This window comes from Schistocerca nitens, chromosome 2 (genome assembly GCF_023898315.1).
Source record: "Schistocerca nitens isolate TAMUIC-IGC-003100 chromosome 2, iqSchNite1.1, whole genome shotgun sequence".
NCBI lineage: Eukaryota > Metazoa > Arthropoda > Insecta > Orthoptera > Acrididae > Schistocerca > Schistocerca nitens.
The window spans coordinates 854,345,368-854,363,519 of record NC_064615.1 but is presented as its reverse complement, the minus strand read 5'-3'; positions in this window follow the sequence as shown (position 1 = coordinate 854,363,519).

Genomic DNA, 18,152 nt, shown 5'->3' with positions numbered 1-18,152 from the left:
ATTTCAATTAACAACAGGGTAAGTAACCTTTACGACTACTCAGTTCGTCCTCCGGAAAGAGGACCATTAATAAAAGAATTTCGGACCGTCGAAGATTGTTACAGAAACAATTTTCTACGTAAAAGCTGGTTTCGATTACATCGTTGTATCCCTTGCTTCGTGTCAACAGTAAAACATTACAACATCCATATATTATTTCGTAATGTGTACAGAGTGTATCGTTCTGAATTTATATTCATGTTCTGTGTAAGTGGCATTACAAATAAAGTAACACCATAAAATTTATCCAGTATGTGAGAATGAGAGAGTACTTGGTGACTAGCAACAAACTTTACACAAATCCAATCATTTTTCTAGCTGACACCCCCCACAATATGACGAAAGAAAGAAGGTTATCTGTATGTGGTGTCTACTCTTTCAGAAAAGTGCGAAAGAACAGACAGCATTTTGATCCTGCTACCACTATGAATCAAGACACAAAGAAATTAAATGACATGTCCTACAGAACAGACACCACGTATGTGTGAGTCAGGCGACGACAGCCGATAATCCCTTCACTGCAGAGCTCTAGCTCTAGCGGCTTCCGTGAGACGGTACGAGTAATGAGGCTAATGAACTGGCGCACTACATCAGTAGTGCGTGGTATAAGTGGAAACTGTGTGCCTAACGGGAGGCGTGTTCGAGCAGTCCGTGCGGTTGTGATGACCACTGGTTCCAGATGGTGCAATGGTCAGTGCATCTGCCTCGTAAGCAGGAGACCCGGCTTCGAATTGTGGTCCGATACAAATTTTCATCTTGCCCTGTTGACATAAATCAACGCCCACTGGCAGTTGTAATGCTTACTATTGTGCATGCAATGAAACAGGCATGATTTTTCCACAGGTAGTTTACTAATTCTTCTATACTAATTCTATTCACAACACATTTTGTAAATTTCAGCGACGTATACTTTTGAATGCATCTACAAAATCGTATCATTCTGTGATATAGTTTGCCGGCCGGGGTTGCCGAGCGGTTCTAGGCGCTACAGTCTGGAACCTCGTGACCGCTACGGTCGCAAGTTCGAATCCTGCCTCGGGCATGGATGTGTGTGATGTCCTTAGGTTAGTTAGGTTTAAGTAGTTCTAAGTTCTAGGGGACTGATGACCTCAGAAGTTAAGTCCCATAGTGCTCAGAGCCATTTGAAACTTTTTTTGTGATATACACTCCTGGAAATGGAAAAAAGAACACATTGACACCGGTGTGTCAGACCCACCATACTCGCTCCGGACACTGCGAGAGGGCTGTACAAGCAATGATCACACGCACGGCACAGCGGACACACCAGGAACCGCGGTGTTGGCCGTCGAATGGCGCTAGCTGCGCAGCATTTGTGCACCGCCGCCGTCAGTGTCAGCCAGTTTGCCGTGGCATACGGAGCTCCATCGCAGTCTTTAACACTGGTAGCATGCCGCGACAGCGTGGACGTGAACCGTATGTGCAGTTGACGGACTTTGAGCGAGGGCGTATAGTGGGCATGCGGGAGGCCGGGTGGACGTACCGCCGAATTGCTCAACACGTGGGGCGTGAGGTCTCCACAGTACATCGATGTTGTCGCCAGTGGTCGGCGGAAGGTGCACGTGCCCGTCGACCTGGGACCGGACCGCAGCGACGCACGGATGCACGCCAAGACCGTAGGATCCTACGCAGTGCCGTAGGGGACCGCACCGCCACTTCCCAGCAAATTAGGGACACTGTTGCTCCTGGGGTATCGGCGAGGACCATTCGCAACCGTCTCCATGAAGCTGGGCTACGGTCCCGCACACCGTTAGGCCGTCTTCCGCTCACGCCCCAACATCGTGCAGCCCGCCTCCAGTGGTGTCGCGACAGGCGTGAATGGAGGGACGACTGGAGACGTGTCGTCTTCAGCGATGAGAGTCGCTTCTGCCTTGGTGCCAATGATGGTCGTATGCGTGTTTGGCGCCGTGCAGGTGAGCGCCACAATCAGGACTGCATACGACCGAGGCACACAGGGCCAACACGCGGCATCATGGTGTGGGGAGCGATCTCCTACACTGGCCGTACACCACTGGTGATCGTCGAGGGGACACTGAATAGTGCACGGTACATCCAAACCGTCATCGAACCCATCGTTCTACCATTCCTAGACCGGCAAGGGAACTTGCTGCTCCAACAGGACAATGCACGTCCGCATGTATCCCGTGCCACCCAACGTGCTCTAGAAGGTGTAAGTCAACTACCCTGGCCAGCAAGATCTCCGGATCTGTCCCCCATTGAACATGTTTGGGACTGGATGAAGCGTCGTCTCACGCGGTCTGCACGTCCAGCACGAACGCTGGTCCAACTGAGGCGCCAGGTGGCAATGGCATGGCAAGCCGTTCCACAGGACTACATCCAGCATCTCTACGATCGTCTCCATGGGAGAATAGCAGCCTGCATTGCTGCGAAAGGTGGATATACACTGTACTAGTGCCGACATTGTGCATGCTCTGTTGCCTGTGTCTATGTGCCTGTGGTTCTGTCAGTGTGATCATGTGATGTATCTGACCCCAGGAATGTGTCAATAAAGTTTCCCCTTCCTGGGACAATGAATTCACGGTGTTCTTATTTCAATTTCCAGGAGTGTAGTTTAAGCGTGATAAACATTGACATACCGTAAAGAAACCGAGTGAGGTGGCGCAGTGGCTAGCACACTGGATTCGCATTCGGGACGATGACGGTTCAATCCCGCGTCCGGCCATCCTGAATTAGGTTTTCCGTGATTTCCCTAAATAGCTCTAGGCAAATGCCGAGATGGTTCCTTTGAAAGGGCACGACCGACTTTCTTCCCCGTCCTCCCCTACTCCGATGCGACCGATGACCTCGCTGTCTGGTCTCCTCCCCCCAAACAACCCCACACCCACCGTAAAGAAAGTTTCTACAATTAGAAAAAAACGCACATGTCTTAAGACAAATACCCAGACTACAGGGTGAATCACTAACTATTGCTACCTAGAATTGCTTCGGAAGTATGACAGTGGCTGAAAAGTTTGTGAGACAAATGTTGCATGGGACAACGGGGGCCGTAATATGACGATGGTTGTCAGAGATACGAATGTCAACTTTGTTTTTTTAAATGGAATGCTATACTTCGGTACTTATTTTCTGATAGCGTCTATCAAGACTAATGAAATGGTTCAAATGGCTCTGAGCACTATGGGATTTAATATCTGAGGTCATCAGTCCCCTAGACCTTAAGCTGACCTAAGGACATCACACACATCCATGCCCGAGGCCAGATTCGAACCTGTGACCGTAGCAGTCGTGCGGTTCCGCAATGAAGCGCCTAGAATCGCTCGGCCACCACGGCCGGCCAAGACTAATCCAATGATGTGTAACAGTAAGGTCTTTGAAGGTCAACGAACGTCAACAGGGTGGCATGAACGTCCATTTAGAAAAGTTGTTCGTTGTGATGACCATTGGTATCAGTACAGTGCTACAAACTTCTTATCATCGTCTGAGTGGTATTCCTTATCACTTCGGCACTTATCGCAGCACATGCTCTGACAATTCTCTCTCGTATATCGTGTAAATAGTAAATATTCGCCGAATACGCCGTATCCATCTAAGCTGCCATTGACATGTGAACACCATTTGGCGGTTTCGTAATACAACACTAACAGTAAAGGTAGGACTAGTATCGTCGAATCAAGCGAATGTGAATGATGTATTCCTTAGAAGAACAAGTAGATATGCTTCTCATTTATGGAGGATGCCAACGAAATTCAGTGAGAGTTACAGGCTCATATACGCTCAAAGATATCCTCAACATAGTCACGCTACATGTCGTACATTTATATATATGTATGATAAATTTAGAACAACTGGATCTTTAACGCATCGGAAACAGATCCGGCAAAGGAAAGTTACTAACGAGGAAACGGAAATTGATGCTCTTGCACTGTGCTTCGAGATCTCTGTGCTAGTTCGCTTGAGCCAGAGAAGTGTTGTTCGTGTTCTGCATCGCCTTAAATATCATCCTTACCGCATCAGTCTCCGCCAGGCTTTAACTGGTACGGATTGTATGCGTCGCATTGAATTCTGCCGATGGTTTCAACTTCAGATTCAGAGAGAGGACACATTTATTAATTTGATTTTATTTACCGACGAGGCTGAATCCACGAACCAAGGAAATGTTATTCTGCATAACAGGCATTATCAGGCAACTGAAAATCCATGTTGGCTGCGGCAAGTTGCAAACAAAAAACCGTGGTCTGTGAATTTATGGTGTGGGATTCTGGAGGACAGAATTATAGGCCCCTATTTCATCAAAGGAAATCTTAATGGTAGGAAGTATACCACACTCCTGCAAGAAACATTAGATCTCTTATTGGAAGACTTACCTTTAGCAGCAAGGAACAGAATGTGGTATCAACACTATGGGTGTCCGGCATATTTTTCGCTGATGGCTGGAAATGAGTGGCAGAGACAATTACTAAATCGTTGGATTGGACGCGGAGGAGATGTGTCTTGGGCGGTTCGTTCGCCAGACTTGACGCCTCTGTATTTGTTCTTGTGGGGATTCGTAAAAGGCATTGTTTACAAAGACGTTCCAACTACGCCTGAAGATTTTCGAGAGAGAATTGTCAGAGCATGTACTTCGATAAATGCCGATGTGATAAGGTATACCACTCAATCTACGATAAGAAGATTGCAGCATTGAATTGATACCAATGGTCATCACTTCGACGACCTCCTGTATATGGACCTTCATGCCACCTCTGTGACCTTCGAAGACCTTACTGTTACTCATCACTGGCTTCGTCTCGATATCTGCTATCAGAAAATAAGTACTAAAGTATAGCATCCCATTTAAAAACCAAAGTTGACCTTCACATCTCAGAAGCGACCCACCTAGCAACTAAAAACCAATGTCATATTATAGCCCCCGTTGTCCCATGCTACTTTTCTCCCATAAGCTTTTCAGCTCCTATTATACACTACTGGCCATTAAAATTGCCACACCAAGAAGAAATGCAGATGATAAATGGGTAGTCATTGGACAAATATAACATACTAGAACTGACATGTGATTACATTTTCGAGCAGTTTGAGTGCATAGATCCTGAGAAATCACAACCTAGAACAACCACCTCTGGCCGTAATAACGGCCTTGGTGCGCCTGGGCATTGAGTCAAACAGAGCTTGGATGGCGTGTACAGGTACAGTTGCCCATGCAGCTTCAACACGATAGCACAGTTCATCAAGAGCACTCACTGGCGTATTGAGACCAGTCAGTTCCTCGGCCACCATTTACCGGACGTTTTCAATTGGTGAGAGACCTGGAGAATGTGCTGGCCAGGCAGCAGTCGAACATTTCCTGTATCCAGAAAGGCCCGTACAGGACCTGCAACATGCGGTCGTGCATTATCCTGCTGAAATGTAGGGTTTCGCAGGGATCGAATGAAGGGTAGAGCCACGGGTCGTAACACATCTGAAATGTAACTTCCACTGTTCAAAGTGCCGTCAATGCGAACAAGGTGTCGGAAACGTGATGGTACGCATTTCTGCTGCTTACACGAGGCATCACAAGAACGTTTCACCAGGCAACGCCGGTCAACTGCTGTTTGTGTATGAGAAATCGGTTGGAAACTTTCCTCATGTCAGCACGTTGTAGGTGTCGCCACCGGCGCCAACCTTGTGTGACCGAGACGTGTAACCAATATCACCCCATACCATCGCGCCGGGTGATACGCCAGTACGGCTATGACGAATACACGCTTCCAATGTGCGTTCACCGCGATGTCGCCAAACACGGATGCGACCATCATGATGCTGTAAACAGAACCTCGAGTTATCCGAAATAATGACGTTTTGCCATTCGTGCACCCAGGTACGTCGTTGAGTACACCATCGCACGCGCTCCTGTCTGTGATGCAGCGTCAAGGATGACTGCAGCCATGGTGTCCGAGCTGGTAGTCCATGCTGCTGCAAACGTCGTCGAACTGTTCGTGCAGATGGTGGTTGTCTTGCAAACGTCCACATCTGTTGACTCAGGGATCGAGACGTGGCTGCACGATCCGTTACAGCCATGCGGATAAGATGCCTGTCATGTCGACTGCTAGTGATACGAGGCCGTTGGGATCCAGCACGGCGTTCCGTATTACCCTCCTGAACCCATCGATTCCATATTCTGCTAACAGTCACTGGATCTCGACCAACGCGAGCAGCAATGTCGCCATACGATAAACCGCAATCGCGATAGGCTACAATCCGACGTTTATCAAAGTCGGAAACGTGATGGTACGCATTTCTGCTCCTTACACGAGGCATCACAACAACGTTTCGCCAGGCAACGCTGGTCAACTGCTGTTTGTGTATGAGAAATCGGTTGGAAACTTTCCTCATGTCAGCACGTTGTAGGTGTCGCCACCGGCGCCAACCTTGTGTGAATACTCTGAAAAGCTAATCATTTGCATATCACCGCATCTTCTTTCTGTCGGTTAAATTTCGCGTCTGTAGCACGTCATCTTCGTGGTGTAGCTATTTTAATGGCCAGTAGTGTGATTCCGGAGATATTTTTGGTGGCAATAGTTAGTGACTCACCCTGCATATTCATCTAGTATTTGTGACACCAATGACTTCCAACGAACTTTACACTTAATTTCAAATCGTTACCAAACCTATTTTCGCTGATACCAACCACAAAATAATGAACCGAAAGAAGTTTAACGCTTACTACATTTCTACTGTTAATGCACTGACACTGTCGTATCAGGTACGATGTTTTATTTCTTCTTTACTACTAAGTGTACTCGGTACACATTTTCGGACAGCTTTGAATGTACGAGACATGATTCAGGAGATATGACGTCTTCAACATTGAGATACGTGAGAAATTAACTTTTAGTTAAAATGGAGCAAAAATTGCGCAGAATATGTTCATCCGATGTTTGCTAATGAGCACACTTAGCGACTTCCAACAAGCTTTAAACATAATTTAAAATCTTTTCTGAACTTTTCCTCGCTTTACGTCAAATATTTAAAACTTTAACTCATTTGTAAAGTAATCTGAAATCTGAAGATTTATACATGGGAGTTCTATTATTTAAAGAATTGTAGGTGTACAGGCATTTTATATATTACGTCTGATATTTCCTGTTCATCTGCAACTGCTGTATAGTTTGAGATAAAACCGACGTGTGTTTCACACAAATAGCTATTTTTCAGACCTGTGCATTCTCTTTTTCATAATGGCAGGGCTTAAAATATTGTCATTATTCTGTATCAGAAGGAAATTAGTGATATCCATCCTTAAATTTATACATCTGTTCTTTTACCCTCTCTTGTAACGAGGAGTGACCTGCGCTCTTTGCCAGTCTCTTGATACTATTCTCTGTGTGTTAGTCGGAATAAATATGAACTGTGGAAAGGAAAAATTACGCACTGTGTTCATTGTACTATGTAATAGCAATCCACCTGTTGTCCACTGTTTGCTGTAAGGACCCCTGATTTTTTTTTCAGCTCTGGGGGTGCTTATTTCAATATTTCTCTCTAAAAGTGTGCATGTCTGTGACACATTGGTATACTGACGTGGACTGTGGAGCTCCGTGGTTTCCAGGGCGTGAAATCCATAGTCACCAAATTCTCACAAGTTTATTAACACCACTGTTTCAGAAATGCTGTCCCCTTGTGTTCATTAATTTTTCATACTCGTATGAACAATTTCTTTTCCCGTGGTCGTAAGACTAGTTTGCCGCAGCACATCCCACGACGTGCTTCATGAGCTGCACATATAAATTATATACTTGGATGTGTTTGTAATAGCAGCGTTCGACAGTGTACGGTATCAGTAACATATCAACACAGTATCAGATTTGTGGAATCGTTTCTGGAAATGCTCTACCTAACCCAACCTAACCTACCTTGATGATGATGTCCCATACTCCGAGGAGCGTAGGGCACGATATGGGAGACACGCACCGCTGAATAGGCAAGGTCCTAGCGGAGATGGTTTGCCATTGCCTTCCTCCGACCGTAAGGGGCATGAATGATGATGATAGAGACGACACAACAACACCTAGTCATCTCGAGGCAGGGAAAAATCCGGGACCCCGTGTGCGGGAAGCAAAAACGATACCGCAAGACCACGAGCTGCGGACAACTTAACCTAACCAAACTATATTCAGCTTTCGTAATCTACGACTACCTTTCTATTACAATAGCGTATGTCCGGTAATTAAAGTACCAGATCCTGAAATAGCCGCAGGACTGTATCAGCCAGAATTGCCCACCCAGTACCATTGTATTATGACGCTGCTGTAACTGATGTGTCGAACTGCGTAGGAGGGAATGTTACGGTAACAGTAACAATAAGGGAACACTCTGTTTACCATTACAACTTCCACAGTCTCCTTTGCGTCGCGAGTAATAGTTCTGAGGAGACCTTTGTTCTAGCTGAAGCTCGCTCGGCCAGCTGTATCCATCAACGGCGATATTCTCTACCGCGGAGCTCGCTCGACAGTTCCAAAGTGAGTCTGGCCCCGGCCGTCCGCCCGTATTATCTGCAAGTTTGAACGCTGTGGCACGGCTGTAACCGTTTTGCTTTACTGCAGCACCAAAGTTGGCCCCTTTAAGCATTCATAAATTATGTAAGAGGGCGCAGATAGCAGAACGGCCCCTTTGGGAGCGCGAGCGGCGGGTTGGTTCTGTCCCACCTGCGCGGTTCGCCGACCACCTGCCATGGGCTGGCTTCACGTCTCATTAGCTGCTACCTGCGATTACCGTAGCATCCGTGGCGGCTCTCTATCACATGGTAAACTAAAAACAGTCTAGCCTATAATCCTGCCGAATTCTTTACAGGTTCAACATGGCACAGATAGTGAAAATTCCGAACGACACGATAAATCTTTCAATACCTGCGTAAAATATGTGTGTAACGTTCGGCTGCATGATCATGCCAGTCCTCCTTAAAACCAGTTAGGGTGTACGCTGCCTTACTGGCCACATGACCCCTACACGGTCTTTTTTCTTCAGTGGTTTCTTGGTCACTGGTACGCACAGTACTCCTCACATATGAGGTACTTATCATCATACCATAACTGTAATTCCCTATTGGATACGTCCAGCACATTGGCTGTTTTTGTTTTTATTGTGGCCCTCAGTCCGAAGATTTCTTACAAACAGCTCTCCACGCTCATTTATTCTATGCAAGGTTCTTCATTTCTGCAAAACTCATGCAATTTACATCTCTCTATGCCTCTCTACAATTACAACACTCCCGCCCCCCCCCCACCTGACACACACACACACACACACACACACACACACACACACACACACAAACACACCTCCATTGACTTGCCTATTCCTTTATGTTTCAGAATAACTCCCATCAATCTATCAAATTCCAATGGTTCAAATGGCTCTGAGCGCTATGGGACTTAACTTCTGAGGTCATGAGTCCCCTAGAACTTAGAACTACTTAAACCTAACTAACCTAAGGACATCACACACATCCATGCTTAAGGCAGGATTCGAACCTGCGACCGTAGCGGTCGCGCGGTTCCAGACTGTAGCACCTAGAACCGCTCGGCCACCTTGGCCGGCAATATCAATCTATCCCTTCGTCTATTCCAGTTCTGCTCATGTTTTTATTTTTCTCCAGTTTTATTTAGTGTCTCATTACTTACACAGCCAACTTGTCTAATTTCCAGTGTTCTTCTGTAGCACCACATTTCAAAAGTTTCAGTTCTGTTCTTGGTAAAATGTTTACCTTCTGTAGTTCACTTCCACACAAAGCTACCTATAGAGCGAACAAGTACCTTCAGAAAAGCGCCGGCCGCAGTGGTCTAGCGGTTCTAGGCGCTCAGTCCAGAACCGCGCGACTGCTACGGTCGCAGGTTCGAATCCTGCCTCGGGCATGGATGTGTGTGATGTCCTTAGGTTAGTTAGGTTTAAGTAGTTCTAACTTCTAGGGGACTGATGACCACAGATGTTAAGTCCCATAGTGCTCAGAGCCATTTGAACCTTCAGAAAAGTGTTCCACACACTGAAATACATACTAGATGATGTAGAATTGTCAGGCTGTGAGGCACCATAGATACACTGACGGAACAAAAATCTCAGCACCAAAAATAATTAATGCAGAGTAAGGGAATTTTGGAAATACATTTGTCTAGGTAACATTTTAAAGTCATTTACATTGCAAGTTCACAGTTTAATGTAAGCGCGAGATACGCTGTTGCCAACATGAAATGCTGTTAGACTAATAACTGCTGTAAACATTCGAAATATTGAAAACAAGCAAGCAGACGTGCATGCGTTCTGTTGTACAGGTGTCTGGTGACAGTTTGTGAGTTGGAGTTCCACACACGTTACACTTGGTCTGTCAACACATGGACTGTTAATGGTGTTTGTAGATGACTCTGGAATTATCACATGAAATCCCATATATGTTCGATTGAAGACAGATGTGGTGACCGAGCAGGCCAAAGAAACGTATTGACGTTCTGTAGAACATGTCAGGTAAAAATGGGGATATATTGGCGAGCGTTATCCTGTTGAAAAACATCCACTGTAATGCTGTTCATGAATGACAGCAGAACAGATCGAATCACCAGATTGACCTACAAATTTTCACTGTGGATACATGAAATATCCATGAGTGCTCCCGCTCTAACACTAAATCACTCCCCAGACCATAACTCTAGGTGGAATCCTGTTCATGAAAGGCAGCATATCAGGTCGAATCACCAGACTGACAAACAAATTTGCAGTCCGGATACATGAGGTATCTATGAGAGTGCTACTGCTCTCATACACAATCACACCCCAGACCATGACTCTAGATATCGGTCCAGTGTTTCTAGAACGCGCGCAGGTTCGTTGCAGTCCCTCAACTGGCCTCCCAACCCACACACGACCGCCACCGGCACAGAGTCAAAACCAACTTTCATCATCAAACACGACAGCCTCCAACCTGCCCTCCAATGAGCTCTCGTTTGACATTAATTAAGTCGCCAACGGCTGTTGTTTGAGGTCAGTGGAACGCACACTACACAGCTTCTGGCTCGGTGCTGTCCTTGAAGTAACCGACTTGTAAGAGTTCGTTGTCTCACTGATACCAACTGCTGCTCAAACTGCTGTTGCAGAAGAAGAACGATGCACCAGAGCCATACGCCAAAGCTAACGGTCTTCTCTCCGTAATGCTACGTGTCTGTGTAGAGCCCGGTCTTCATGCGACTGTACATTCTCGTGACTGTCCCTACCAGCAATCATGTATGGTGGTCACATTTCTGCCAAGATTTTCTGCAATATCGCAGAAGAAACACTCATCTTCTCGTTGCCCTATTACACGATCTCGTTCATACAGAGTGAGGTGTATATAATGGCGTCTTTGTCGCCGCGAGGGATTAGCCGAGCGGTCTAAGGCGCTGCAGTCATGTATTGTGCGGCTGGTCCCGGCGGAGGTTGGAGTCCTCCTTCGGGCATGGGTGTGTGTAGTCGTCCTTAGGATAATTTAGGTTACGTAGTGTGTAAGCTTAGGGACTGATGACCTTAGCAGTTAAGTCCCATAAGATTTCACACACATTTGAACATTTTTTTTTCGTCTTTGTCGCCGTAAGGCATTCTTGACTAACAGCAGCTCACCGCGTCCAGTTTTAAAGGTAACTGTCACTCACGGCCATTACAGCAAACCTGATTTGCTAACTCATAGTGGCGCTGCGAGCTCCACTCTTATTAGGCGGAAATAAAATTACTGACCAGGAAACACAACCACGAATTTGTCACTGTTGTTACATCGTATTATAAATTACGTCATCTGTAAGCTATCTATGTAACTGAATAGCCTGTTTTGAGAACTTTCTCCTCGTGTAAGGTGTACTTCAGCTATCGTAACATAGTGTTAAACAAATCCGACTTGGTTGTCCCTGTGCTGCGCATGTGAACAGTGCCTGAAACAAAACTTTAATCTTAAAAAAGTACTAAATTTGAAAGAATGAAAATGAATTTAATAAAATTCTAAAAGAAAACTATTATGTTCTCAGTGAAAACTTTTTATCTGACACTCAATATTGAAGTGCATTATTAAGTTACGTAACATGAAGTGAAATGTCTGGCTTGAAATATCCGGGGAATAAAATACTGCTCAACGCGGAAGAAAAAATATGTAATTTTACCTTCACTGTAAATTAATCCGTTTACTTAGTACAACACCTGGAAATCCTGACGACGTACTGTTTACTCACAAGAATGCAAACTGATATCTCCCTTGAAAAAAAAGTAACTTACGCATTGGTCAGCATGTTATTCTGTGTGTGGTGATAAAGTAATTCAAAAGACTAACGCCTTTTGCATGCTGCACATTAAGGTTTCTTTTGTTTACCTTGTGCACCCAGAAACGTTTCGCCTTAGTTACAAGGCATCTTCAGCGGATGTCCTCAAGCAATAAAAAATATCGTTTTCACTTATAGGTTATATATTTAAAACAGTTCGTTGAGGTTCTCACAATAAAATGGAAAAATACTTACAGATCAGCGTCTGTTCATTATTTTTAAGCCAAACAGCTCCCTCTCAGGTGGAAAAGTTTGCTGTGTTCCTTTTTGTCACTGTTTTCAACGTATAGCAATTTAACTACCATTTTCTGTGTACAGTGTCATTTGTTTTCGTAAGTGTTGCTTTTAGCTGTTTTTTCTGTGAACACACATGTGCTGCTGTGAATTCCGTTGTTGTTGTCGCTGTGTGTGTGTGTGTGTATTTTATTATTTCATTTTTTATAATTTTTTTATTTTACATGTAGATTTATAATCTTGAGAGACAAATGGGATTTGTGACCATTTATTGGGATTCCTGTCTGTTACGTGGTCAGTCACTGTAAAGAATGAATTGTTTGCCATATTCAGTTGATTATTTAGTAGTATCTTCATTTTAGCCTTTGATTTGTAAAAATGTCCAAATCAATTTGAGTAACAACTCACTGTTCACACTGATCGATCATATGATAGACAAGATTCCCAAGCCCTGGGAAACTACAGCCGTAATTTTTCCAGGGGCATGCAGCTCCACGTACGTTTAAATGATGACAGGATCCCCTTGGGTAAAATATTCCGGGGATAAACTAGTCCCCCATTCAGATCTCTGGGCGGAGACTACTCAGGAGAAACGATACTGGCATTCTACGGATAGGAGCGTGGACTGTCAGACCTTTTTATCGTGTAGGTAGATTATAAAATTGAGAAACGGAAATAGATAAAGTTAGATATAGTGGGAGTTAGTGAAGTTCGGTAGCACGATTAACAGGACTTCTGGTCAGTGAATATAGGGTTATAAATACAAAATCAAATAGGGGTAGTGCAGAAGGAGGTTTAAAAATGAATAAAAAGAAAATATAGGAACGCGGATAGCTACTATGAACGGTATAGTGAACGCATTATTGTAGAAAAGATAAATACGAATGCCATACCCATCATAGTTGTACAAGCTTATATGCCAGCTATCTCCACAGAGATGAAGAGAGTGAAAAAATATATGATGACATAAAAGATATTTTTCAGACAGTTAAGCGAGACAAAAATTTTAATACTCAGGGGGGACTGGAATTCGATAGTAGGAAAAGGAAGAGAAGAGAAAATAGTAGTTGAATATGGAATGGGCGAAAGAAATGGAGGAGGAAGCCGCCTGATAGAATTTAGCACAGACCATAATTTAATCATCGCTATCACTTCCTTTAGGAATCATGAAAGGAGACACTATACGTGGAAGAGACCTGGAGACACAAGAAGGTTTCAGATTGATTATATAACGATATGACAGAGATATCCGACCCAGATCTTAAATTGTAAGACATTTTCAGGGACAGATGTGGACACTGACACAATATGTTGGCTATGAACTGTAGATTGAAACCGAAGAAGCTGCAAAAATATAGGGATTTAAAAAGATTGAACCTGGATAAACTGAAAGAACCCCAGGTTGTAGACAGTTTCAGAGAGAGCACTAGGGAACGACAGACAAGCACAGGGGAAAGGAATACAGTAGAAGATGAATGGGTATTTTTGAGAAATGAAACAATGAAGGAAACAGAGGATTAAATAGGTGGAAACGTGTGGGCAAGTAGAACACGGAGAGACTGAATTTAAATGATGAAAGGAGAAAACCTAAAAACCCAGCAAATGAAGCAGGCAAAGGCGAATACTAACGTATAAAAAATGAGATTAACAGAAAGTGCAAAATTGCTCAGCAGGAATGGCTAGAGGACAAATATCAGGATTTAGAAGCATATTTCATTGGCGAAAAGGTAGATACCACCTACAGGAAAATTTAAGAGACCTTCGGTGGAAATAGAAGGACCTGTGTGAATATCAAGAGTACAGATGGAAAACCAGTCCTAAGGAAAGAAGGGAAAGCACAAAAGTGGAAGGACTGTACGGAGAGCCTAAACAAGGCAGATGTAACTGAAGGCTATATTATAGAAATGGAAGAGAACGTAAATGGGAATCTAACATAGTACCGAAAGATTTAAGCCGAAATAAGGCCCCAGGAATAGACACCATTCCGTTAGAACTACTGATAGCCTTAGAAGAGCTGGCCATAACAAAACACATCTGGTGAGCAAGATGTCTCAAACTTCAAGAAGAATATAATAATTCCAACCCCAAAGAAAGCAGGTGCAGAGAGGTGTAAAAATTACCGAAATATTGGTTCAATAGGTCAGGATTGCAAAACCCAAATACGTATTCTGTACAGAATAATGGAAAACCTGGTAGAAGCCAACCTCGGGGAAGATCTGTTTGTATTCCGAAGAAACGTAGGCAGATATGAGGCAATACTGACCCTTCGGCTTCCCATACAAAATAGGTTAAGGAAAGGGAAACCTACGTTTGTAGTATTTGTAGACTTCGAGAAAGCTTTTGATAATGTTGACTGAAACACTCTCTTTCAAATTTTAAATATGGCTGGGGTAAAATACAGGAAGCGAAAGGCTGTTTACAACTTGTACAGTAACCCGAGGCTAGTTATAAGAGTCGAGGGTCATGAAAGGTTCAATGGTTCAAATGGCTCTGAGCACTGTGGGACATAACATCTGAGGTCATGAGTCCCCTAGAATTTAGAACTTCTTAAACCTGACCAACCTAAGGACATCACACGCATCCATGCCAAAGGCAGGATTCGAACCTGCGACCGCACGGTGGCCCAGTTCCAGACTGAAGCTCCTAGAACCGCTCGGCCACCACGGCCGGTGCATGAAAGGTAGCATGAAAGGTAAGCGGTGGTTGAGATAAGAGTGAGACAACGTTGTTGTCTGCCCCTGATTTTATTCAATCTGTTCTTTGAACAAGCAGTAAAAGAAATGAAAGAAAAATTAGGGGTAGGAAATAAATTCCAGGGAAAATAAATAAAAACTTTGAGGTTGGTCACTGATATTGTAATTCTCTTGGAGACAGTAAAGGACTTGGAAAGACACTTGAACGAGATGGACAAAGTCTTGAAAGGAGGATATTAGATGAACATCAACAAAATCAAGACGAGAATAATGGAAAGTAGTTGAATCAAATCACTTGAAGCTAATGGAATTAGATTAGGAAATGAGACACTCTGCTTAGTAGATGAGTTTTGCTGCTTGTGCAGCAGGAGAACTTTTGATTATCGAAGTAGAGTGGACATAAAAAATAGACTAGCAATGGCAAGAGAAGCGTTTCTGAAGAGCAATTTTTGACATCAAGTATACATTCAAGTGACAGGGATTCGGTTCTGAAAGTATTTGTATGGAGTGCAACCATGTATGGAAGTGAAACATGGACGATAAACAGTTTAGGCAAGAAGCTGTCCCATAGGTGCTGTAGCAGCTGGTCCCTGATATCCTCGGTATTGGTGCAAGGATGCAGTTGACATCTGTGACTGTCCCATACATATTCTATTGGGCACCGACCTGGGGACCTGGCTGGGTACACGAGTGTCTCAAACTCACAAAGACAGTTCATAGAGTCACTTGTCATCTGTGGATTAACATTTTAATGTTGAAAAATGATACCATGGTACTATCACATGAGTAGTAACAAAAAAGGACTCTGGATGTCTGTGACGTACCATTGTGCTGCCATCAGTATTACTCATCAGTGTACCCTCATTCATAATCAGCCATAACCAGAAGTCGTACTCGATGCCAAGCATACCACTACAATTCCGAATATTGCACGATTCGAAAAGTCGGCCGAAAGTTGACCCACATAGAGGCCCCTTTCAAGCTGCCATGTGCTGATAACGCTGTCTCAGACGTGTACATCTCCATGTCCTCCACGGCGGTCACTGAATATATAACGCTCTTTAGGCCCCTTACGTACCCCACCAGACCCAGTAACAAAACTAAATGTGAGCAATACTAATGCACATGATGGCTGTTCTACCTGTTGCAAAAAGTACAATTCTGCTAATTTACATACCAGCCGATGGTGTGTACGTTCTAACATTCTGCGTGGTGTCTGTTTGTTCTGTCTCCCTACCACTTTGGCGCAACGACGCTCTGAGCGTGTTTTTTAGGGAATTGACCAGTTTGAACCTGGGACATGTTGCTGGTAAGGAGACGCCAGACCACACATGACATGTAGAGTTCAGAAGAGTTCAGTGAGGCTAGCGATGATATAACCAAATACTTAACGATTTCAGCGTCAGCTTCACTGCACTCCCTGTAAAAATATCTTAATACTAACTAAATTTAGTGGAAGGGGTTCAAGGCTTTCCTATTTTTAGTTAGCTGGTAAAATGACGTCGAAAAAGCAGTTAAGTTTACCATTGGAAATTTTATTCTACTCACAAAACATTGTTTATAAATTGCACTATTGATAAAAGGAAATATTTTAATACAGGATGATAAAAACCAACTGCGTTCAACAAAAATGTGAACGAATATTCCCTGAGTTGGTTTCTAAGTTCTACAATGGATTGAAGATGACCTATGCCATGTTGTTGTTGTTGTTGTGGTCTTCAGTCCAGAGACTGGTTTGATGCAGCTCTCCATGCTACTCTATCCTATGCAAGCTTCTTCATCTTCCAGTACCTACTGCAACCTACATCCTTCTGAATCTGCATAGTGTATTCATCTCATGGTCTCCCTCTACGATTTTTACCCTCCACGCTGCCCTCCAAAGCTAAATTTGTGATCCCTTGATGCCTCAAAACATGTCCTACCAACCGATCCCTCCTTCTAGTCAAGTTGTGCCACAAACTTCTCTTCTCCCCAATCCTACTCAATACCTCCTCATTAGTTACGTGATCTACCCACCTTATCTTCAGCATTCTTCTGTAGCACCACATTTCGAAAGCTTCTATTCTCTTCTTGTCCACACTAGTTATCGTCCATGTTTCACTTCCATACATGGCTACACTCCATACAAATACTTTCAGAAACGACTTCCTGACACTTAAATCTATATGCGATGTTAACAAATTTCTCTTCTTCAGAAACGATTTCCTTGCCATTGCCAGTCTACATTTTATATCCTCTCTACTTCGACCATCATCAGTTATTTTACTCCCTAAATAGCAAAACTCCTTTACTACTTTAAGTGCCTCATTTCCTAATCTAATCCCCTCAGCATCACCCGATTTAATTTGACTACATTCCATTATCCTCGTTTTGCTTTTGTTGATGTTCATCTTATATCCTCCTTTCAAGACACTGTCCATTCCGTTCAACTGCTCTTCCAAGTCCTTTGCTGTCTCTGACAGAATTACAACGTCATCGGCGAACCTCAAAGTTTTTACTTCTTCTCCATGAATTTTAATACCTACTCCGAATTTTTCTTTTGTTTCCTTTACTGCTTGCTCAATATACAGATTGAATAACATCGGGGAGAGGCTACAACCCTGTCTCACTCCTTTCCCAACCACTGCTTCCCTTTCATGCCCCTCGATTCTTATAACTGCCATCTGGTTTCTGTACAAATTGTAAATAGCCTTTCGCTCCCTGTATTTTATCCCTGCCACCTTCAGAATTTGTCAAAAGCTTTCTCTAAGCCTACAATGCTAGAAACGTAGGTTTGCCTTTTCTTAATCTTTCTTCTAAGATAAGTCTTAAGGTTAGTATTGCCTCACGTGTTCCAACATTTCTACGGAATCCAAACTGATCTTCCCCGAGGTCCGCTTCTTCCAGTTTTTCCATTCGTCTGTAAAGA